Genomic DNA, 22,668 nt, shown 5'->3' with positions numbered 1-22,668 from the left:
CTCAAACACAAAGCCCAGCCTGTCCAGTGGGGTGTGAAAGCACCACTGGGACAAACCTCCACTCTCCTGATTCTTTTCAGGGACTGCTCCAATCCAGCTCTGAAGCTGCCAAGCCCAAACTGTCCCCAGTGCTCTGGAACAACAGGATCTTCCCAGGGATGATGCATTGGAAGCACAGCCCTCGTTCTCACCTTCCACACGCTCCCAGGCTCACCCCAAATTCAGGACAAGGTGCCAAAGGTCACTCAGGCCGGGGCTCTCTCTGTCTCTGCGGGCTCAGGGACTGCAGCCACCAGAGCCCTCCAGCACGGACAGCCTGGACCCAGAGCAGATCCCTGGGCATTGGCAGCGTCCTGGGCATCCCTGGAGACAGAAACCATCAGCCTCTGGGATAGCACTTCATTGCCAGCACACACAGCCTGCCAAATTCAGGGGGGCAGCTCTCGGACCACAAACCCAGTCTGACTCAGCTCTCCTGGGCAACAACACGGATTCCACAAACCCACCAGAATGAGAATGTTCTGCTGCTTTGACAAACTTCAGCCCAGCTTTGCAAACCTCAGTCCCTGCAGCCCCTGCTCTCCAGAGCCCTGCTCAGGGCTGGCTCCAGTTCCCTGGAGAACCTGCCCCAGCCCCACTCTGGGCCAGCCTGAGCAGAAGCCACTGGGCTGCACAAGGAAGAACCCTCCCCTGGCTGCTGCAGCTGGAGGGAGATCCAGCTCCCAATGGAATCCTGGCAACAGCCTCCCAGAGGGTCTCTCCCCAGCCCTTGGCAGTGGCTCAGAATGGCAGCAGCTCCAGTGCCAGCTGGGTCCCTGCACGAGTCCTTGTCCCAGCCCTGCCACACGGACACACACGGGAGACACCCACGGGCACACAGGCCTTGCTTGCACAATTCCTCACCCACAGCTGAGGGAAAGCCACACAATATCAAGAAATACCCTGGGTTGAGAGCACTCATCACTCCAGTCCATCAGGACTTGGAGGCAGTTGGGGAGGCAACAGACCCAAATTCTAATCCTACCTCTACATTTCTAACAGGTTCTCTTAGAAAGATCCTGGACAGGAACTCAGACAACAGAACCCAAACACTGCACAAGCAATAGCAGAAGGTTTGCCAGGAAGAACAGAAGTTCCTTGTTTTCCTTAACACTCTGGGACTGTAGGACCCAATCTTTGCAACCAGGGGACACCAGAGATGGGATTAATACTTAAACCTCTCCCCCATGGTTCTGTCTCAGAGAACTGGGCCAGCCCTGAGCTACTCCCAGGTGCCTGCAGTGCTTTGGGGAGGGGCAGGACAATGTCCCACTTCTGCTTGGAAACATTCCAGATGAGGAAAAGCCACTTCTCTTCTCTCTCTCTGACCCAGAACCAAAGCAGTCCTGTGGGACAACACAGACTATGCACGGAAGGCCCGAGTCAGTGGGGGGAAAAAAACCTAAACAAACCAAACCACCCCAAATTTCAAGATCAAAACAGGCTGCTTCCTTAACAGGAGCACATCAAACTCATTGAAGCCAGAGAGGAAATTACAAACAAACAAACAAACAAAAGACCCAAAGAGATACTTTGCATTGATCATTCCGAAGGAAATTCTCCACAGATCAGAAGCAAGTACCAATACTTTGTCCTTTGTTGAAAATTAATGACTTGAGGGGCTGGACATGTCCAGTGAGGGTTCAGGGGTCTGGTGGGTCCTTTATGGCTGATCCTGACCGGCCCAGGCCAAACCCAACCACCCCCATCCCAAACCTGGGGGCAACATTCAGACAGTTTGGAAATACTGCCCTTCCCTGCTACTGCGTCCTTCCTTACACATCCACTGCCCAGGGAGCAAATGCCAACACCAGGAGGAGAGAAACGTGTCCCTCTGACTTACCCCACCCCACGGGCAGCACCAGGAGCCCCCAGCCCGGCCGGCGGGGCTGCAGCCTCTTGCCTTTGGCTGCTCCCAGCCCAGGGCACTTGGCAGAGCTGGGCTGGATCAGGGCTTTGGCCTGGCCTGGAAGAGAAAAGAACAAGGCAATTAAGGGCACGGGGCAAGTCAAAGGCTCCTGCCCTTCACCCTTCTCTTCAATTGCTCACTAGAGAGTTTTAGCCATGAAAAATCCAGGGGGGACAACAAATAAAATGGGACCTTTTCCAGCATTTTTATTCCTCTCTATTTCAGGCACTAAAAGGAGGCTCATCTTTCTTACTGCATTCCTTGCCCCATTTGAACAGAACCCTTTTCATTCCAAACCTCCCTTGGGAGTCAGTCAATCCTCTGCCATTGGACTTTGGGCAAAGGAAGAGACACCTGGGACGCTGGACCCCAGGAAATGAGGGAGAGAAACCTGACAGGGAAAGGATTCAAGGCACTCCAGAACTCAGAAATGTGTTCATGCCTTGCCAGCCCACCCCCATTCTGTGCCACCCACCTGAGCTGGGCAGGTGAGGCCAAGGCTCCCCTTCCTGCTGCCAATCACTGTCCCAGCACATGGATCCCTGTGCTGGACAGCACTTGGAAAAACCTGGGAAAGGCAAAAGGAAAATGGCACTGCCTGTCAGAAAACATGTCTGTGAACAAACCTTCTGGACAAATGTAATCCCATCCCTCTGCCCCAATAAACCCAGGGCAGGCAGGTCTCTCCAGCCCAGGGAGAACAGGAAGGAGAACTGCAGGAACACAGGCAGGCACAGGCAGCGCTTGGCACTGATTCCCTGCAGACCTCTCTGCACCTGGGGCTCTTGGCACTTCATTTATAAGGAATGGGGGGACAGCAGCCCAGGAATGCCCCTCAAAAACAGGGGCCTGGGCACCTGGAGATTAGAGGAGGGGAGTTGTGAGGGGAGACACGGAGAGAGAACAGGAACAGGGGTTGTTTGGGAACAGGCTGTGTGTCCAGCAGGGACGGGAACTGTAAGGAGGGAGGCTGGAGGAAGGCAGGGGGTGAGCACGGGCCTGCCTTGGATGGATCCTTTTTCCCTTTGCTCAGGGGCCTCAACTCCACCCTCTCTGAGAGCAGCAGGGAACTGCTGCAGGGGAAGAGTTCATTTAGGCACAAGCCAGTGATGCAGCCACTGGGGCAGGGCAAGAGGGGAGAGGAACTGACACAAAAATGACACAATCACCACTGAAAGGGACTTTATTGAGCTGCAACACAAACACATTCACAGCAGGCCAGGGCAAGAGGTGCCCACAGGACACCAACACAGCAGCTGGGCTTGAAGGAGCATCATCTACTCAAGTTATGGAGCCAGGGGCTGACAGTTGGGATCCATCCCAAAGATGCACTCAGGCATCAGGGCAAAGTCCTGCCCAGTCACTGCAGACAGTTCAGCCCCAGCAGCAGTGGCATTTTCTGCCTCTCCCTCCAATATTATTTGGGACCCAACAGCTCAGTGCTGTGGAATTTCAGCTTCATAAATGTTTTACAAAGTTGTACTTCCTGAGAACTGGTGCATTTTTGAGTATTCCTGACTCTTCCAGGGCTGCACTTGCCAGGATCCTTTGGGCCTGGTGTTTTGCTGACAGGCAGGGCACTCTAGGAAACAACTCCTCACCACTCATGGAATAACAGGAACAGCTGGAATCAGAGTGGGGAAAGGAATTCTGTTATCCTGATGATGTTGGGCTGCAGGACACAGGCAGCAGGTACCCAACAGTTGGACCAATATTCGCCTCGGGAGGATGATGCCAAACTGTGCCATCCCCTGCCCCAGCCGATCCCTTTGCTCTTTTGGCAGCACTTCCCAGAACAGCCCAGCAGGCAGAGCCCAGGGGACGGCCCTGCTGCTGTGACACTGGGGCTGGGACTGGCACCGCTCACACAGGGGGACAACGATGCCAGGGAGACCCCCCGGACCCAGCACCGTAAGGGAAACTACAGCACTGCATGGCAACAGTGCTCCCAGCCCCTGGAATCACATCCATCCAATCCCACTGAGGGCACCAACAGCCGCCCGCACAATGAGCCCGACAGACCCCGGCCCTGCCAGAGAGTCCCCCCAGGCACAAAGGGAGACTGACCCCTGGCCAAGGGCCATTTGCTTCCCAGGTCACCTTGTCCGGGGGTCCTGGTTTGGAGCTGCTTTTCCACCTCCATCCAAATCAAACCAAGGCACCCGACCCAGACACCTTTTCCAGGGAACTTTCCAGGGAACAGCATCACCCAGAGGGACCACAAGGGCTGTGAGGATGGCCAGGATCCACAGTTTCTGTAAGATATCAAGCTACAACATGGCAATATCATTCCCTCCACTAACATTTATTCACAGGAATATATTCCCATTTTCCTTGTCTGCATTTAATCACTAATTCCGTGATGGTGTCACTTGGGAGCCAAGTAGCCAAACCACTGCCAACTGACCCCAAATCCCTACAAACCTGACACTGCCCTAGTTCTTCCTGTTTCATTCCCACAGGTACAGTGTCTCACTCAGCTCATGGACTACTTTTGCCTCCCCCCTTTGTGACTTTAAACTCCCTCTGGCACGGGTTATAAGCTCCTGTTTTCCAAAAGTGCTTCCCACTGACACATGTGGCTGACCCAGCAGTGAGCCATGCATGCTCCCTCTCTGCTCCCAGCACTTGCTCTGGGGCTTTTCCCCATTTCCCCAGTGATTTGTGCTCACTGTCCAGGGGATCTACACTTGTTGCTTCAACCACAGGGCCAGGGGCAACTCCCTCCCGAGGCCTCGCTCCTGCCCCGACCCCTGCTCTGGCTCTGCCTTGGATCCACCATCTCCATTCCATGGGGCTGCCTTCCTGAGCAGGGCCTGGCCTGGGCATCCTGGAGGAGCTTTTTACCCAAGGCCTTAGGGGGATTTCAGGCCCTCTTATCATTTATTAAGTTTCCACTAAAGCCCAAGAACATACTCAGAGCTGCTTCTCCAACAGGGTCTATCTTGGGCTGGCTTCCAGTAACTTCCTATTCCCAAATCCTAAGGGCAGTTCCTTCCTACCTGGAACAGTTCATTAGGATACAGGCCCAGAATAAAGACAAGTGCCACAAGCATTCAAACACACAAGATATCTTTATTGCAGTGAGAATAATAATAATAATAAACTTAGCAAAGAGAATCAAACGTTAAAAAAGGATACAAATGAACTGCCTTATCATGTGGCATTAAAACAAATACTAAGAACAGCATTCAATACAGTATAATATTAACTAGTGAAAAGGGAGTTAAAGGGATACCAAAAAGGATCTTAACACAATATTATGGATAACTATTAACACGATATTTGGTCAGTACACGGGGAAAGTAAAGGGAAAATATGAATACTAAATAAAGGGTATTAAAGGAACACTATAGGATGTTTAAAGTCTTCTTTCTCAGTTGCTTCCTATCACTAACCTGTGCCTACCCCCACAGCCAGGCAGGGCTGTCAGGATCTGCAGCAGCTGGTCGGTGCCCATCCCTTAGCGGGCGTCCCCGCGGAGCAACACAGGCTCGGTGGCAGGATGAGGATCGCTCAGCTCAGCAGTCCTGACAGCCCATTTGATCAGCTCCACATTACACCACGTAGGGCCAGGACGCAGTGTAAGGGGAGGCCTGAATGGCAGCCAAACCCCGCCTGATCATTGCCTGGTGGCAACAGTCTGGGCCTGCCCTACTTGTAGGGCAAGGGGCCAGCCACCCCTGCCCACATCATCTTCCTCTCACCATCATCTTTCTCACCCCTAGGGATGACCTCTCCCATGGTGTTTCAAGGGTAGATGTACCTACCTTGCAAGATGTAGCAGAACCAAGGAAGAACTCAGCTCTCATAACAGGGGATATCAGGCTGACTTGCTGAAAAGCACAATGGACCTTACAATTAGCTTGTGCCATCAAGTTACATTGTACCACACTCCAGCTGGTTTCACAACCTAATATGATTTCTTTCTCACGCCTCTATGCTCCATTGATCATCTAATTCAAAAGTACCCCCCTTACACTACCCTACTTCTGCCAGAGGCTCCAATTGGCATCATTAGCACTGGCAGGAACCTTCAGTTCCCCCTCTGGAGCTCGTATTGGCCACAGGTCTGGAGCCTGTTGAATTGCTCCCTGAGCTGTTTCCAACCCTCCCTGCTGCTCATTTCCCACTCAAACTCACACTTCTGCCCTGGGACTTTATGGCCCAGGCCAAGGATTGGTCCCAAAGGAGGACCTTGTTGTCACCAAAAGCCAAACCAACCAATAAACTGCTGGGCTTCCACCTTGCTCTGGGGGTGACCAAGCCTGAAGTCTCCTGCCTAGTCCTGGGCAATACTTCCTGGGGACCACAACACCTCTGAGTTCCTAAAACTATCACAGGTTGGGCAGGTGCTTGAATTCTGTCTGGATTAACTCCCCCCTTCCTTTCCATGTGCTGCCCTACTCACTCTAATGGTGCTTGTACTCCCTGAACCATTCCCTCACCCATCCAACCATCCCTTGTGCCCTCTCTGACAAGGACAGTGGGTCCAGGTGTTCTGCCACGCTCCCAGGGCAGAGGGTGGGACTGTGGAGCCACCCTCGAGGGGGGAAACGTGCCCTGCCTGCCCTGCCCAGGGAAAGGGAACTGCCCCCAGTGTTCCCCAGCACAAGGCACCCTTGGAAATATCCACTGCAATGGGACACTCAGGGACAGCAACAAGCACTGCACAAGGCTGCTCTGGCACAGGACCAATTTTAAGCTCAGCTTTTCTCTGGACCACTGCACTTTGTTTCCCACCTCATCCTGCAGTCAGAACTTGCTGTCCTTGCAACTTTTTAGGGTGACCATAAATTACAGAGGCCTCTGCTCCAGCATCCACAAGGGCCTGAACCATCTGACAGGATCCATTTTTCCAGGGAATTCAAAGCTCCACCTGAGGATCAGGGTCTTTTCTTGCCCACCCCTGTGCTGGAGCTTGGCTTCCATCTCACTCTGCTTTCAGTTCTCTCCATGGTTGAACATTGGTAGCCCTGGCCCTGGGCGGAGCTCGGCATCCTGATCCCATCCCTCCTGGCCCCCGGAACCGCTGGCTCAGCAATGGGGGGCCCTCCATTGCCAAGGGCACGGTCCCGTCGGGGCTCACGGGGGGAGCAGGAGGTCGAAGGCTCCATCCCTGCTGCTACAACCTTCCACCACTACAGCCAACAGAGGGGCCTCTCCAGCCCTGCCTCCCAAGGCATCCTGAACAAACCCATCCCAACTCCACAGGACAAACTGCTCCCTCTCTGCACAGTCCAGTCTACTCTCAGGAATGCCTGAATCCATGGGAGGGACCTTGCTTTGAGCTCCCCAGGGCCGGGCACCCCGAGGATCTCCCCGAATAATCCTTTCGGTGCGCGCTGGAGTCCTCGGGGTGCCCCAACCCGGGGGGCACCAACAGCACTGTCCCTCCAGGGGGCCAATTTGGTCTCAAGCTTGCCATGGACAGCCCAAAAGGCATTTCAGGAGCCCTTCTTTGGAACCCACCAACGGGGACGGGGAGGAAGCCACAAGAAGGCCTCATTTCTAAAGGCAGGGGGGTCTTGCCTGTGTCCCAGACTGGTCCGGGGATCTGAGGCCCTTCCCGAGAAAATCTCGGTGCCGGCGTGAAGGGCCAGAGATCCCTTGGAGCCACGGGAGAGCAGGCACAGAGTCCCTCCTGCAGGGCCAATTCTGCTGCCTCAACTCAGCTCTTCAAAGAAGCCTCTAAGACTCAGCTGGTGAGTTTCAGAAGCCAGGTATTCCTTGCTTACAACACCCTGCCATGATCCCAGGCCCACGGGTGCCCTGGTAATCAGCTCCCAAAGGGCACACACAGGTATCTCTACTACAGCTGATGGGAGGGGTCAGCATTACAGGAGGATTCATTTTCCTTCCCTGCATTCCTGTTCCACAGTCAGGACATTTTCCAACACTTATCACCATACACACCTACCTTTAGAAGGTTTCCAAGGGGCTTCACTAAGGGCCTTCCCAGGTCTGCTCTGTCTGGAGCCCTCAAAGTCCTCAGTGCCTGCCTTAGGAACCTCAACACAACTCACCTGCTTACACAGCAACTTGCTGCTGCTTGGCTGCTGCCTCACTTTAATTCTTTCTTCACCTCCCTTGGTTGGTCCCTTTCAATCCCTTGGCTCAGCTCTGTGCAGTTTCCAGGCTACATCCCACTGCAAAAAGGATCAGCTCTTGTTACATCTCAACATGCACATATCATTCCCACTTTATACTTGACCCTAAGGATCCACTTTGTTCTGCTCACCAACCAAAAGGAGCTTTCTGAACTAAAGAACAACAGACCCCAGGTCCTTTTTCTGCAACTTCAGCTGCTATCAATGTGACCCACAAGACCTGGAAAGGCCCTTCCCACTTCACCTGCAGGGCTGGCAGTGCCACCACTGGACACAGACCCAGGGGCTGGGCAGGAACGGAGGGGCTGGGGCGTCCAATCCATCGGCCCAGGCTGCACCAGGAGTTCCTGGAGTTCCTGCAGGGGAGAGCCTCAAGACAACAAAGGATTATGGAGATCATTTTAAACTTTAATATGTATATCTCCTGGAATATGGGGACTTTGACAAGGCCTACTGGGGCAACAAGGACACACTCAAGGCTATCTATTCAAAGGATCTACCAGCACTCAAAAGCTATCACTATCCTTCTTGCAGGGCAAACTCAGCAAACTCTCTTTGCCAAGAGCCTCCTGGAGGATTTCCAGCTTTTGGGGCTCCCTTTTAACCATTTTTCCCATCACTGTAGCTGGGACTATCACCTGCCCTACAGGGGGAACAGCCCACAAAGTTCACTTGCAGGGATGCCATTAACTCAAAGTCCCTTCTCAGGGGGGTCACTGCACACCTTGGCCTTTGTTTGCCCTCCCCACCAAAGATGCTTCCAACAGTTCTGAGACATCTGGCAGACCTAGAGCTCTCCTCAGGGAATGCTTCAGCTGCTTAAAAGCTGCCCTTGCACCATCTAGCCAAGGCAGCAAATGCTTACAGGCTGTTTGAGAAGTTGGCAGAACAGTCTTACCACACATGCAGAGGGAGCAATCCAGAGTCCATCCTGTCCTACCATTCCCAGGAAGGCAGTTCATGGGCTGTCTGGGGCTCAGGAGGAGTCAGGGGGCTGCTTTTCTTCCTTCCCGCTTTCCAGGTTTTCTCCTTCCAAAGCAAAGGTTTCTTGGCTTTCCTTGCTCAAGGAGATGCAGCAAAGGCCATCTTTGCAATCCAATACTGGAAACTGCTTCAGGTTGTCATTGAAGATGGTTCTCTCAGGTCCTGCACTAATCAGTCATCTTGGACATTGGTTTTCTTGGCAGGTTCTTGCATTCACATCCTACAAGCAAACCAGGAGGAGCCAATTTAGCTGTTACTGCAACCAATCCAGTCTGGCATTCTGATTTTAAAGGATACTGGCTTTGCCTTACCCATATAGATCCCACATCAGGGGTAATACCCACAGGTTCTGCCCTCTCCCACTCTCCTGCAATTCCACTGGCCCACACCACAGGAACAACTGCAGCTGCCACTTCAGCCAGGACCTTGCTACTGACAGGAGTTATTCCCTGCACAACAAGAGCTGCTGCTTGGACACATTTAGTTGCAGCAATTACAGTTTCAACATCCCCAGTTTTCAATTTCATTTCTGCCTCAACTTTTCCAGTCCATCTCTTCCTAGCACAAGTTTGGGTGAGTCTGGCAAATAGACCAACCGAGGAATTCCCCAATGTTTTCCCAGTTTAACCCCTGTCACACCCATCACCTTAACACTGCCAGTCCTTAATTCTCCCTCTACTGGGTTAAGGACTGAGGAAGTTGGACCTGTGTCTGACCAGGACATGTGCAAACCAAATGCTGGGGACTGGAACACACACCTGGCACTCCTGCAGCTCTTACCATTACATTCCAGAGAAAACAGCCAATTGGACCATCACTGCTCATTTCTTAATCCCAATCCCACACTGCTTTGGCACTTGGAGCACCACTTTTAGAACCCAATTACAGTCCATTAGAGAGCTCCATGTCTAGCAGGGACAGGGACCCCTGGGATACTCTCAGCAATGCCTGAATCCATGGGAGGGACCTTGCTTTGAGCTCCCCAGGGCCGGGCACCCCGAGGATCTCCCCGAATAATCCTTTCGGTGCGCGCTGGAGTCCTCGGGGTGCCCCAACCCGGGGGGCACCAACAGCACTGTCCCTCCAGGGGGCCAATTTGGTCTCAAGCTTGCCAGGGACAGCCCAAAAGGCATTTCAAGAGGCATTCTTTGGAACCCACCAACGGGGATGGGGAGGAAGCCACAAGAAGGCCTCATTTCTAAAGGCAGGGGGATCTTGCCTGTGTCCCAGACTGGTCCGGGGATCTGAGGCCCTTCCCGAGAAAATCTCGGTGCCGGCGTGAAGGGCCAGAGATCCCTTGGAGCCACGGGAGAGCAGGCACAGAGTCCCTCCTGCAGGGCCAATTCTGCTGCCTCAACTCAGCTCTTCAAAGGAACCTCTAAGACTCAGCTGCTGAGTTTTAGAAGCCAGGTATTCCTTGCTTACAACACCCTGCCATGATCCCAGGCCCATGGGTGCCCTGGCAATCAGCTCCCAAAGGGCACACAGACCTATCTCCACTGCAGATGATGGGAGGGGTCAGCATTACAGGAGGGTTCATTTTCCTTCCCTGCATTCCTGTTCCACAATCAGGACATTTTCCAACACTCATTACCATACACACCTACCTTTAGAAGGTTTCCAAGGGGCTTCACCGAGGGCCTTCCCAAGTCTGCTCTGTCTGGAGCCCTCAAAGTCCTCAGTGCCTGCCTTAGGAACCTCAACACAACTCACCTGCTTACACAGCAACTTGCTACTGCTTGGCTGCTGCCTCACTTTCCTTCTTTCTTCACCTCCCTTGGTTGGTCCCTTTCAATCTCTTGGCTCAGCTCTGTGCAGTTTCCAAGCTACATCCCACTGCAAAAATGATCACCTCTTGTTACGTCTCAACACTCAGAGAGCATTCCCCCTTTATTCTTGACACTGGGCCATCAGGCCAGTGTCTCATTATTTAAAGCAGAGTTTGACTCCTCAGTGACAACAACAGCTACAGCCCTGAATCCTAACACAGGCTGAGACACAAACACGGATGGGAACTCTGAAGGATCCACTTTGTTCTGCTCACCAATCAAAAGGAGCTTTCTGAACTCAAGAAAAAGAGACCCCAGGTCCTTTTTCTGCAACTTCAGCTGCTATCAATGTGACCCACAAGACCTGGAAAGGCCCTTCCCACTTCACCTGCAGGGCTGGCAGTGCCACCACTGGACACGGACCCAGTGGCTGGGCAGGAACGGAGGGGCTGGGGCGTCCAATCCATCGGCCCAGGCGGCACCAGGAGTTCCTGGAGTTCCTGCAGGGGAGAGCCTCAAGACAACAAAGGATTATGGAGATCATTTTAAACTTCAATATGCATATCTCCTGGAATATGGGGACTTTGACAAGGCCTACTGGGGCAACAAAGACACACTCAAGGCTATCTATTAAAAGCATCTACTAGCACTCAAAAGCTATCACTGTCCATCTTTCAGGGGCAACTCAGCAAACTCTGTTTGCCAAGAGCCTCCAGGAGCATTTCCAGCTTTTTGGGCTCTCTTTTAACTATTTTTATCATCACTGTAGCTGGGATTGTCACCTGCCCTACAGGGGGAACAGCCCACACAGTTCACTTGCAGGGATGCCATTAACTCAAAGTCCCTTCTCAGGGGGGTCACTGCACACCTTGGCCTTTGTTTGCCCTCCCCACCAAAGATGCTTCCAACAGTTCTGAGACATCTGGCAGACCCAGAGCTCACCTCAGGGAATGCTTCAGCTGCTTAAAGGCTGCCCTTGCACCATCTAGCCAAGGCAGCAAATGCTTACAGGCTGTTTGAGAAGTTGGCATAACAGTCTTACCACACATGCAGAAGGAGCAATCCAGAGTCCATCCTGTCCTACTATTCCCAGGAAGGAAGTTCATGGGCTGTCTGGGGCTCAGGAGGAGTCAGGGGGCTTCTTTTCTTCCTTCCTGCTTTCCAGGTTTTCTCCTTCAAAAGCAACAGCCATCTTTTAATCCTAAGGTTGTCATTGAAGGGGGTTCTCTCAGGTCCTGCACTCATCATTCATCTTGGACATTGGTTTTCTTGGCAGATTCTTGCATTCACATCCTACAAGCAAACCAGGAGGAGCCAATTTAGCTGTTACTGCAACCAATCCAGTCTGGCATTCTGATTTTAAAGGATACTGGGTTTGCCTTACCCATATAGATCCCACATCAGGGGTAATACCCACAGGTTCTGCCCTCTTCCACTCTCCTGCAATTCCACTGGCCCACACCACAGGAACAACTGCAGCTGCCACTTCAGCCAGGACCTTGCTACTGACAGGAGTTATTCCCTGCACAACAAGAGCTGCTGCTTGGACACACTTGGTTCCAGCAATTACAGTTTCAATAGCCCCAGTTTTCCATTTCATTTCTGCCTCAACTTTTCTACTCAATCTCTTCCTAGCAGAGGTTTGGGTGAGTTTGGCAAATAGGGAAACTGAGGAATTCCCCAATGTTTTCCCAGTTTCACCCCTGTCACACCAATCACCTTAACACTGCCAGTCCTTAATTCTCCCTCTACTGGGTTAAGGACTGAGGAAGTTGGACCTGTGTCTGACCAGGACATGTGCAAACCAAATGCTGGGGACTGGAACACCCACCTGGCACTCCTGCAGCTCTTACCATTATATTCAAGAGAAAACAGCCAATTGCACCATCACTGCTCATTTCTTAATCCCAATCCCACACTGCTTTGGCACTTGGAGCACCACTTTTAGAACCCAATTACAGTCCATTAGAGAGCTCCATGTCTAGCAGGGACAGCTACCCCTGGGATACTCTCAGGAATGCCTGAATCCATTGCAGGGACCTTGCTTTGAGCTCCCCAGGGCCGGGCACCCCGAGGATCTCCCCGAATAATCCTTTCGGTGCGTGCTGGAGTCCTCGGGGTGCCCCAACCCGGGGGGCACCAACAGCACTGTCCCTCCAGGGGGCCAATTTGGTCTCAAGCTTGCCATGGACAGCCCAAAAGGCATTTCAAGAGGCCTTCTTTGGAACCCACCAATGGGGACGGGGAGGAAGCCACAAGAAGGCCTCATTTCTAAAGGCAGGGGGATCTTGCCTGTGTCCCAGACTGGTCCGGGGATCTGAGGCCCTTCCCGAGAAAATCTCGGTGCCGGCGTGAAGGGCCAGAGATCCCTTGGAGCCACGGGAGAGCAGGCACAGAGTCCCTCCTGCAGGGCCAATTTTCCTGCCTGAACTCAGCTCTTCAAAGAAGCCTCTAAGTCTCAGATGGAGAGGTTTAGAAGCCAGGCAATCTTGTATTCCTATGCTCTTGAATCATTCCAGACCGCCAGGTGCCCTGGCAATCAGCTCCCAAAGGGCACACACAGGTATCTCCACTGCAGCTGATATGGAAGCAATACAGGAGGGTTCATTTTCCTTCCCTGCATTCCTGTTCCACAGTCAGGACATTTTCCAACACTCATTACCATACACACCTACCCTTACAAGGTTTCCAAAGGGCTTCACCGAGGGCCTTCCCAGGTCTGCTCTGTCTGGAGCCCTCAAAGTCCTCAGTGCCTGCCTGAGGAACCTCAACACAACTCACCTGTTTTCAGTGTAACTTAGAGGTGCTTGTCTACTGCCTCAGTTCCCTTCTTCCTTCTTTCTTCACCTCCCTTGGTTGGTCCCTTTCAATCCCTTGGCTCAGCTCTGTGTGGTTTCCAGGCTACATCCCACTGCAAAAAGGATCAGCCCTTGTTACATCTCAACACTCAGATATCATTCCCACTTTTTTCTTGACACTGGGCCATTAGGCCAGTGTCTCATTATTTAAAGCAGAGTTTGACTCCTCAGTGACAACAACAGCTACAGCCCTGAATCCTAACACAGGCTGAGACACAAACACGGATGGGAACTCTGAAGGATCCACTTTGTCCTGCTCACCAATCCAAAGGAGCTTTCCTAACTCAGGAATAATAGACCCCAGGTCCTTTTTCTGCAACTTCAGCTGCTATAAATGTGACCCACAAGACCTGGAAAGGCCCTTCCCACTTCACCTGCAGGGCTGGCAGTGCCACCACTGGACACAGACCCAGTGGCTGGGCAGGAACGGAGGGGCTGGGGCGTCCAATCCATCGGCCCAGGCGGCACCAGGAGTTCCTGGAGTTCCTGCAGGGGAGAGCCTCAAGACAACAAAGGATTATGGAGATCATTTTAAACTTCAATATGCATATCTCCTGGAATATGGGGAGTTTGACAAGGCCTAGTTTGACAAGGGGCAACAAGGACACACTCAAGGCTATCTACTCAAAGGATCTATCAGCACTCAAAAGCTATCACTATCCTTCTTGCAGGGAGAACTCAGGAAACTCTGTTGGCCAAGAGCCTCCTGGAGGATTTTCAGCTTTTTGGGCTCTCTTTTAACCATTTTTCCCATCACTGTAGCTGGGACTATCACCTGCCCTACAGGGGGAACAGCCCACAAAGTTCACTTGCAGGGATGCCATTAACTCAAAGTCCCTTCTCAGGGGGGTCACTGCACACCTTGGCCTTTGTTTGCCCTTCCCACCAAAGATGCTTCCAAACAGTTCTGAGACATCTGGCAGACCCAGAGCTCTCCTCAGGGAATGCTTCAGCTGCTTAAAAGCTGCCCTTGCACCATCTAGCCAAGGCAGCAAATGCTTACAGGCTGTTTGCGAAGTTGGCAGAACAGTCTTACCACACATCCAGAGGGAGCAATCCAGAGTCCATCCTGTCCTACCATTCCCAGGAAGGCAGTTCATGGGCTGTCTGGGGCTCAGGGAGGAGTCATGGGGCTTCTTTTTTTCCTTCCTGCTTTCCAGATTTTCTCCTTCAAAAGCAACAGCCATCTTTTAAACCTAAGGTTGTCATTGAAGATGGTTCTCTCAGGTCCTGCACTGATCAATCATCTTGGCCATTGGTTTCTTGGCAGGTTCTTGCATTCACGTCCTACAAGCAAACCAGGAGGAGCAAATTTAGCTGTTACTGCAACCAATCCAAGCTATCATTCTGATTTTAAAGGATACTGGCTTTGCCTTACCCATATAGATCCCACATTGGGGGTAATACCTACAGGTTCTGCCCTCTTCCACTCTCCTGCGATTCCACTGGCCCACACCACAGGAACAACTGCAGCTGCCACTTCAGTCAGGACCTTGCTACTGACAGGAGTTATTCCCTGCACAACAAGAGCTGCTGCTTGGACACATTTAGTTTCAGCAATTATAGTTTCAACATCCCCAGTTTTCCATTTCATTTCTGCCTCAACTTTTCCAGTGCATCTCTTCCGAGCACAGGTTTGGGTGAGTTTGGCAAACAGACAAACTGAGGAATTCCCCAATGTTTTCCCAGTTTCACCCCTGTCACACCAATCACCTTAACACTGCCAGTCCTTAATTCTCCCTCTATTGTGTTAAGGACTGAGGAAGTTGGACCTGTGTCTGACCAGGACAAGTGCAAAACAAATGCTGGGGACTGGAACACACACCTGGCACTCCTGCAGCTCTTACCATTATATTCAAGAGAAAATAGTCAACTGTACCATCACTGCTCATTTCTTCTGTGCCACAGCAACATCATTCCAGGCCTCTCACTGCCAACCCTATGCTTCTCCCAGCAGCTCCAGTGGCACCAAAACCTGTCCTGAAGGCACAAAGGCTCCTTTTGGGAGCACCATGACCCACCCAGACTGTAGCACTGGAATTCCATCTCCTGGACAAGCTGGGAGAAGCAGGGAAGAAAAACAAGGACCTTACAGGTCAATTGGAGGCACCTCTTCATCCAACAGCAGCTCCAAGAAAGGTACTGAGTCAACACCTCACCAAAGACACAGGAAAGCAAGTGCCAACACTTCAACAATCACTCCAGTTTTCAACTGATAAAGCAACACTGAAGAAAAGCTTTTCAGACACTTGGGAAGAGTCCAGCCCACTTGAACCAGTGTGTGGGACTCGTTCCCAGCCTCCTGAGGTTCATTTCCCACCTCACTCAGGGCTGCAGTACACCTGGTTCTACACACACACAGGGAACTGCTGCTCCTGCATTCCAGTCTCCTGGTTCTCCTTGCAACTCCTCCAGCTGTTTGCCCAGCTCTCCAGTGCCCATTCCTTTGCCCACTGCACTTGTTCACAGCCCCAGGGCTCCCAGGGCCACCCTGGGCTCTCCCCTGCCCTGACACTCAGGGCCCTTTCCCAGCCCCGACTCCATCCAGCACTGACCCAGCTGCTGCACCTGCAATTCTCCTGCTCCTGCCCTCCCTCTGCCTGCAAAACACCCCTGCCAGCTCCTGCACCCCACCTCTTACCTCCCAGCTAAGCAGAGCTGCATCCTCCTGCATCCTCCAGCTGGATGCTGCTGGCTCTGGGCAGCTCCCACCCTTCAGCAGGGGATGCCAAAGGCAGCTCTGGGGACTGGCCCCAGGGCAGGGACACCCACTCTGGGTCACACCAACACTCAGCCAGCTCAGGCCTGGGCTCTTCTGCCTGCAGGGCAACAAACGGCCAAGCAGGGACACTGGGACACTCCAAGGAAACAGGCAAAACAAACTCAGCAGCCTGGCACACCACAGCCCCCAGACCTGCCCAGGCTCCAGCTGCTGCACAGACCTGTGGCCACACAGGACCCAAACCCACCCCCAGCACAGACAACCCTGGGCAGGTCAAGCTGCTCATTCCCAACCACAACCAAACATCCAGTGCCACTGTCTGCCAGCCCCTGCTCCCAGCAATCCATCATCTTTCCCATTTCCTTTCTTTACAGGTCCTTGCATTCACATTCTACTATCAAACCATGATCAGCAAATTTAGCTGTTACTAGAACCAATCCAGCTTGGCTTCCTAATTTTAAAGAATACTTGGTTTGCCTTACCAGGAGAGACTCTGCCTTAGGGGTAATTCTTACAGCTTCTGTCCCTGTCCATTTTCTTGGAATTCCACTGGCCCACACCACAGGAACAACTGCAGCTGCCACTTCAGTCAGGACCTTGCTGCTGATAGGAGTTATTATCCCTCTGTAAACACCAAACTGCTTCAATACAAACAATCCAGTGGACACTACAACTCCTTGGCACTTTCAGTGTAACCAGTGCAAGTCAGTTGCTAAGTTACACAAGCTTTTCTTCTCAAGTTGTAATTAATTAAGATATCAAAACAACAACAACTGTGAGATAAGAGATCCCCCCCAACAGTTCTACTTTTAGGGAAACAAAAACCCAAACCCCCATCCCCAGTACTACAATAGCTCAGGCTCCCAAAAAGGCCCAGGGGCTGGGCTGGGGTTTTGGCTGCCCTGGAGCACAGGGAGGAACACGATGTCACCACCCCACAGCCACAGCTGAGAACCCAAAGAGCAGCCACACCAGCAGCTCCTGCCAGCCCTGCTGGGCTGGGCCTTGGGGAGGAAGGGCACTGGCCTTTCTTCCTGCCTAGGAGCAAAGAGCCTCCTTGCTGAGCACTTCTCCTGCCAAGACCATCAGCTCAGATGGGAAGTTCATCAAGTGCAACTTCTTGCACTGAGTAAGATTCCTCTTCCCTGGACAATCACTTTCCAACGGAACTCAGAAGTACACACAAAAGTTCAGGTGTTACCTAAAATTTCATACAAGAACCTCTGAGACTCAATTGATGAGTTTTAGAAGCCAGGCAATCTTTTATTCCTATGCTCTTGAATCATTCCAGCCCGCCAGGAGTCCTGGCAATCAGCTCCCAAAGGGCACACAGAGCTATCTCCACTGCAGCTGACATGGCAGCATTACAGGAGGATTCATTTTCCTTCCCTGTATTCCTAATCCCTACTCAGGACATTTTCCAACACTCATTACCATACACACCTACCCTTAGAAGGTTTCCAAGGGGCTTCACCGAGGGCCTTCCCAGGTCTGCTCTGTCTGGAGCCCTCAAAGTCCTCAGTGCCTGCCTTAGGAACCTCAACACAACTCACCTGCTTACACAGCAACTTGATGCTGCTTGTCTACTGCCTCAGTTCCCTTCTTCCTTCTTTCTTCACCTCCCTTGGTTGGTCCCTTTCAATCCCTTGGCTCAGCTCTGTGCGGTTTCCAGTCTACATCCCACTGCAAAAAGGATCAGCTCTTGTTACATCTCAACACTCAGGTATCATTCCCTCTTTATTCTTGACACTTGTCCACTAGGCCAGTGTCTCATGATTTAAAGCAGAGTTTGACTCCTCAGTGACAACAACAGCTACAGCCCTGAATCCTAACACAGGCTGAGACACAAACACGGATGGGAACTCTGAAGGATCCACTTTGTCCTGCTCACCAATCAAAAGGAGCTTTCTGAACTCAAGAAGAGACCCAACATCCTTTTTCTGCAACTTTGGCTACTATAAATGGATCCATAAGACCTGGAAAGGCCCTTCCCACTTCACCTGCAGGGCTGGCAGTGCCACCACTGGACACGGACCCAGGGGCTGGGCAGGAACGGAGGGGCTGGGGCGTCCAATCCATCGGCCCAGGCGGCACCAGGAGTTCCTGGAGTTCCTGCAGGGGAGAGCCTCAAGACAACAAAGGACTATGGAGATCATTTTAAACTTTAATACGTATATCTCCTGGAATATTGAGACTTCGGCAAGGCCTACTGGTGCAACAAGGACACACTCAAGGCTATTAAAAGCATCTACTAGCACTCAAAAGCTATCACTGTCCTTCTTGCAGGGGGAAGTCAGGAAACTCTGTTTGCCAAGAGCCTCCAGGAGGATTTCCAGCTTTTGGGGCTCTCTTTTAACCATTTCTCCCATCACTGTAGCTGGGATTGTCACCTGCCCTACAGGGGGAACAGCCCACAAAGTTCACTTGCAGGGATGCCATTAACTCAAAGTCCCTTCTCAGGGGGGTCACTGCACACCTTGGCCTTTGTTTGCCCTCCCCACCAAAGATGCTCCCAACAGTTCTGACACATCTGGCAGACCTAGAGCTCTCCTCAGGGAATGCTTTAGCTGCTTAAATGTTGCCCTTGCACCATCTAGCCAAGGCAGCAAATGCTTACAGGCTGTTGGAAAAGTTGGCAGAACAGTCTTACCACACATGCAGAGGGAGAAATCAAGAGTCCACCCCGTCCTACCATTCCCAGAAGGCAGTTCATGGGCTGTCTGGGGCTCAGGAGGAGTCAGGGGGCTTCTTTTCTTCCTTCCCGCTTTCCAGGTTTTCTCCTTCGAAAGCAAAGGTTTCTTGGCTTTCCTTGCTCAAGGAGATGCAGCAAAGGCCATCTTTTCAATCCAATACTGGAAACTACTCGAGATTGTCATTCAAGGTGGTTCTCTCAGGTCCTGCACTGATCAATCATCTTGGCCACTGGTTCCTTGGCAGGTTCTTGCATTCACATCCTACAAGCAAACCAGGATGAGCAAATTCAGCTGTTACTGCAACCAATCCAAGCTGGCATTCTGATTTTAAAGGATACTGGCTTGGCCTTACCAGCAGAGATCCCACATTGGGGGTAATACCTACAGGTTCTGCCCTCTCCCACTCTCCTGCAATTCCACTGGCCCCCACCACAGGAACAACTGCAGCTGCCACTTCAGTCGCGACCTTGCTGCTGACAGGAGTTATTCCCTGCACAACAAGAGCTGCTGCTTGGACACATTTAGTTCCAGGAATTGCAGTTTCAACATCCCCAGTTTTTCATTTCATTTCTGCCTCAACTTTTCCAGTGCATCTCTTCTGAGCACAGGTTTGGGTGAGTTTGGCAAACAGACAAACTGAGGAATTCCCCAATGTTTTCCCAGTTTCACCCCTGTCACACCAATCACCTTAACACTGCCAGTCCTTAATTCTCCCTCTACTGGGTTAAGGACTGAGGAAGTTGGACCTGTGTCTGACCAGGACATGTGCAAACCAAATGCTGGGGACTGGAACACACACCTGGCACTCCTGCAGCTCTTACCATTACATTCCAGAGAAAACAGCCAATTGCACCATCACTGCTCATTTCTTAATCCCAATCCCACACTGCTTTGGCACTTGGAGCACCACTTTTAGAACCCAATTACAGTCCATTAGAGAGCTCCATGTCTAGCAGGGACAGCTACTCCTGGGATACTCTCAGGAATGCCTGAATCCATGGGAGGGACCTTGCTTTGAGCTCCCCAGGGCCGGGCACCCCGAGGATCTCCCCGAATAATCCTTTCGGTGCGCGCTGGAGTCCTCGGGGTGCCCCAACCCGGGGGGCACCAACAGCACTGTCCCTCCAGGGGGCCCAATTTGGTCTCAAGCTTGCCATGGACAGCCCAAAAGGCATTTCAGGAGGCCTTCTTTGGAACCCACCAACAGGTATGGGGAGGAAGCCACAAGAAGGCCTCATTTCTAAAGGCAGGGGGATCTTGCCTGTGTCCCAGACTAGTCCGGGGATCTGAGGCCCTTCCCGAGAAAATCTCGGTGCCGGCGTGAAGGGCCAGAGATCCCTTGGAGCCACGGGAGAGCAGGCACAGAGTCCCTACTGGGGGGGGCAATTTTCCTGTCTGAAATCAGCTCTTCAAAGAAACTTCTAAGACTCAGTTGGTGAGTTTTAGAAGCCAGGCATTCCTACAGACTATGAGATATTTTAAAAGCTTACTGAGTGAAAAAACAAAGCTTTTATCAGTGACATCTGATCTCAAACAGACAGCTCCTTTCTCCTTTCAGTACAAAATTATTTTCATGGAATCATTTAATAGGAAGTGCCCAGGAACCCCAGACTGTGCTTTCCAGAACAGAAAATAAACAGAGGGAAGGAGCTTTGCACAAGTGTAACATACCCCAGAACACACCTGACTTTAGTTTTACTCTGTATGTTCAAATATAGCAGAAGACAAAAACTCCAGCAGGAGAGCTGGCACATTACCCATGGTACCCTGAAAGTCCACCTTAAGAGACCTGGAGAAAAATCGCAGTTGTGCGAGTCCCTTTTGCCTGCAGATGGCTGGGGATCCTCTCCATCCACCTCGTGCTCTCCCAACAGCAGAAAGGGGAACCTCAGAGACACGGTGGCACTCGACATCCTGCTGAGAGAGCAAGGAAACCTTTAGCATAAAGGGGAGTTGGAATCTAAAACTTCCTTTCCTGGGAGCTTTGTGAAGCCTGCAACCAAGAGGGGGAAAATTTGCATCTCCTTTGGTGCAGGTGTCAACAGAGGCCAACAGAGCTTTCACCTTTTTCAGACCACTGTGCCCCTTTTGGCTCCCTGGCAGCTCCAATGGCACCAGAACCCCCTTCCTGCACACCCACGGGTGTCACACACAGGCACCCACACACCTTTGCTCCAGCCCACACGGGGCCAACATTTCCTCAGCATGGACATCCCAAGGGCAGTATTTTTGCTAGAGAGCACAGCAACCCCCCTGTCCTCACAAACTGCCTCCCTGCAAAAAAAGGAATAATTTCTCCTGGACACTCCTCCCACAGTCAAGGGCTTTTAAAATGTGCTCAGGGTCCCTCCCAGCTTCTGCCTGTCCTTGCATTTAAAGGTATGGGCATGTTTCAACAGCAAACCCAGCTCCTCACTGGCAGTATAAGCCCTGCTCTTACCTGGACAGACTCCCGGGCTCGGCACAGCTGTGGCTCATGGAGCAGCTTCCCAAGGCCCTTCTCTCTCCCAGCAGGAAGCACAACTCGCCTCCACTCCCCAGCACCAGGGGAAACCACGAGCCAGGCTGGAAACTGACACACAACGAGCAAAAAGCATTAATGCAGCACCAAAAAAACAAGTTAAAGCAGTCTTTGCCTCGTAACCCTGCACGGGGAAAGGCTTTGGGATTCCGAGGCAAAGCCTGAGACACCCAGAGAGCAACAGCCCCGCAGCCCTGCCACGGCTCCCCCGGGGTCACCCGGCAGGGAAGGGGCTTACCCGGCCCCCGCTGCCCAGCACAAGGCGCCCCTAAACGCCCCCCGGCTCCCCCGGTCCATAACCCAGCGGCCAAGGCGCTCTCCCCTCCGCAGCCCGGGCAGCAGCGAGGCCGCACCCTCAGCCCTCACACACAACCGACCCCACCCGCCCCGCCGGCCCTTTATACCGCGGGCCGGCAGCGCTGCCCAATCAGCGCTCGAGCGCCGCCGCCCAATCCCAGCCCGCCTGGCCCTGCGGCCCCGCCCCGCCCGCTCAGCTGAGGGAGATCGGGAACTGGGGACAGGAACCTGCTGCTGGGGGAGAGCCTGGAGATGGAATTGCACACGGGCACCTGAAACCCAGGCGATTTGCTTGCCTTGGCAAGGCCCTGTCACAGGAAATCTTGCTCCCAGTCACAGGAAATCTCTGTTTCCCTGCCCATCCCTGGAGACAGGTGGCCCCTAAAATCCCCGGCAATCAGGAAGCACAGGCTGGAGGAGCTGGCAGGACCCAGTGGCCGTGTGTGCTGTGTGACACCGTGTCCTGCAGCCCCACGGACCTGCACAGCAGGGACAGGTCCTGGCAGCGTTTCAGTGCCGAGGCCAAAGCTGGGGCTCAGGGACAGCTGGGGCATGTGGCAGCTCTGGGAATCTCTGCCATGGATGGCTGGGCATTCCAGGACTGCCTGCTGGGCAAAGGAGCTTCTCTGCAGACTGTGGAACCAACAGGCCTCATGGACTGTAAGAAGCCAGAACTGCTGCAGGACTGTAGAGGAATCTGGGTCAGAAGAGACAGTTCAAGGTCTCTAAGTGTGACCTCCTGCTCAGGCCACAGTCACCAATGGGA

At 52.6% G+C, this 22,668-nt stretch overlaps 1 long non-coding RNA gene across 3 annotated transcripts; it reads right to left on the bottom strand.

Annotated features, from left to right (window-relative positions):
- Positions 1-1,852: 1,852 nt before the first annotated feature.
- LOC135420457 (uncharacterized) lies at positions 1,853-22,056 on the bottom strand. 3 transcript variants are annotated; one of them, XR_010433522.1, is made up of 8 exons: positions 21,906-22,056; positions 21,525-21,649; positions 20,768-21,001; positions 14,706-14,956; positions 14,044-14,169; positions 13,593-13,722; positions 7,975-8,097; positions 1,853-2,005 (listed from the first exon to the last, which is right to left on the bottom strand). It is a non-coding gene; the product is annotated as an uncharacterized LOC135420457 (long non-coding RNA). The 3 variants fall into 3 exon arrangements; XR_010433523.1 differs by lacking the exons at positions 1,853-2,005; positions 7,975-8,097; positions 13,593-13,722 and having other exon boundaries at positions 13,729-14,169; positions 20,768-20,998; positions 21,906-22,051; XR_010433521.1 differs by lacking the exons at positions 1,853-2,005; positions 7,975-8,097; positions 13,593-13,722 and having other exon boundaries at positions 13,729-14,169; positions 21,906-22,050.
- Between the last annotated feature and the right edge of the window lie 612 nt (positions 22,057-22,668).

Source organism: Pseudopipra pipra, chromosome 11 (assembly GCF_036250125.1).
Source record: "Pseudopipra pipra isolate bDixPip1 chromosome 11, bDixPip1.hap1, whole genome shotgun sequence".
Lineage (NCBI taxonomy): Eukaryota > Metazoa > Chordata > Aves > Passeriformes > Pipridae > Pseudopipra > Pseudopipra pipra.
This window is presented reverse-complemented; position numbering and strand designations above follow the sequence as displayed.